The following is a 2,127-nucleotide window of genomic DNA, read 5'->3' on the forward strand; positions in this document are numbered from 1 at the left end:
CCTCATGCCCACGGCCGTGCCTGACTCCGCCGGCGAATATCGCAGCGGAGTCCGATACGGCACCCCATATTCACCTTTCCAAATCCGCTGTGCGAGTCCCTTCCGGTGAACCAGCGTGCATGCGCGTCACGCGCCAGTGGTGACACATAATCATGCGATACTTCTGCTGTGCTTACAGCGGAAATATCACCTAACGGACGGCTTCCATTGTCTACAATGGACGCCGGCCGCGTGTTTTTCCACGGCAATTAGAATGTGACGCAGTTTTTTTCATGCTGCGGAATTCCGCAGAATGAACATTGAAAGGCAGAAAGCCATTAGGTTCCATAGAACCTAATAGCTGCGGGATAACGCCACAGATTTCCGCCACGTGAAACGTGGCAGAAATCTTTTCGTGGGTGTTAGCCCTTACTCATTGAAAACAATGGGAAGCACTCCGCAATTCCTGAAGTGATGCAAGGCGGGTTTTAACACAAAAACACCTTGCATCCGCGATATCGCACTCGCCCGTGTGCAATTAGCCAAAGTGAATGAAAACAACCGAGTGATTGCTGTTTGAACTGAACGATAACATCTCATTCACACGACCGTGACTTCGGCACATATTATGTGCACGATACATGATGGAGTCAGTGAAAGTACATGGACTTTCATTGATCCATTGACATTAGCGTGTGTACATACACGGGGGTAAAGACCGCAGCATGCTCTATTTACCGCGTACCACGCAGCGTGAGCCCTATGGGCGCATATGCAGCGCGGTCCCTACACAATGCATTGCATATGAACGGCGATACATACACAACCCGGAGAATGTCCTACGGATGGGCCCTTTTAGGCCTCATGTCCACGGGGACAGATCCGCAGCGGGTGTCCCGCACGCGTGATCTGGGCCCCATAGGGATGCATTGGACACCCGCAGGTAGTTAAATATCTGCGGATGTTATTTTCCCCTGAGGCGCGGATTGCGTGTGCGGGAAAACACCCGCAGTATGCCCCATTTTAGTGCGGGTCTCCCGCAGGATTCTATTGAAGCCTATGGCAGCCGTCTGGATACGAGGCACACCCGCAGCTGAATTCCTGCTCTCTGCTTTACGTGGAACGGACCCCATTGACTATTAGGGGGTCCTTTCGGTTTTTCTCATCCTGGCCGACATTTTATGAGATTTGGAAGTCCTGTATGTCACGCTGGATCCCCGCCGGGTTCTGAATGGAGCCTGAATGGCGCAGACGTGGGCAGAGCCTAAGGCCCACTTCATACGGGCGTGAGCACAATTTTGCGTGCCTTAGCGCAACATTTTTGCAGCCTCTTTCACACGGGTGTCAGTGATATCACCGCTACAAAATGGCAGCTTTGTTTCCACGATTTCGTAACACCAGCGATGCCGTTTCTGGAGAACAATCTCGCATCGCTGCCGCCCACCATAACTTTGCACGATTTTTAAAATCAATAACGTCAATAGTGGTTTCTAATGTTAAAATCGCATTACACGAAAATTGCAAGTTCGTGCGATGCGATAAAAAGGAGGCTCAATGGGGAAACATGGGAGAGAAAAAATCGCACATCACAGAAAGGTAGAGTGTGAGCGATTTTTAGTTTCTAGCAACATCGCATCCGTGAAAACATCGCAAATGGGAAGGAAGCCATTGGCAACACGGACTTCACAAACATGTGTTTTGTAGCGCTGTTGCATCGCCGGAATATTGCGCAATTTTGTAGCTCGTGTGAAAGCGGCCTGGACTGAGTTTTTTTTTTGAGTATCGCGAATTTTATTGTACTTTTTTGACCCAAGACATGTTAACTTGCACGTGGCAAACAAATGCTCTGACTAAAATAGCAAATTAGTTCCAAATGTGTACTTTTTGCGCACCGCCTTGTGTATTGCGTGCACATTTGTGCACCCCTCACACAAAATACGTGTACAAGCAGCAGCAGTTACTGCAGAGCAACAGAACCGGCATTTCTGGTCAGGCTGAGCTCTGGAATAACCCATTCCCACTCCTGCTGACTGCGGAGCTGATACTACGGTAATTACGGTAAGGACGTCCTATGGATAACACAGCAGCATCCATTGCTCAATAGCGTATGGGAGTGTTCCATCCCCGAGGAGGAGGGGTGTCTCACAC

Source organism: Eleutherodactylus coqui, chromosome 13, assembly GCF_035609145.1.
Source record: "Eleutherodactylus coqui strain aEleCoq1 chromosome 13, aEleCoq1.hap1, whole genome shotgun sequence".
In the NCBI taxonomy this organism is placed as follows: Eukaryota; Metazoa; Chordata; class Amphibia; order Anura; family Eleutherodactylidae; genus Eleutherodactylus; species Eleutherodactylus coqui.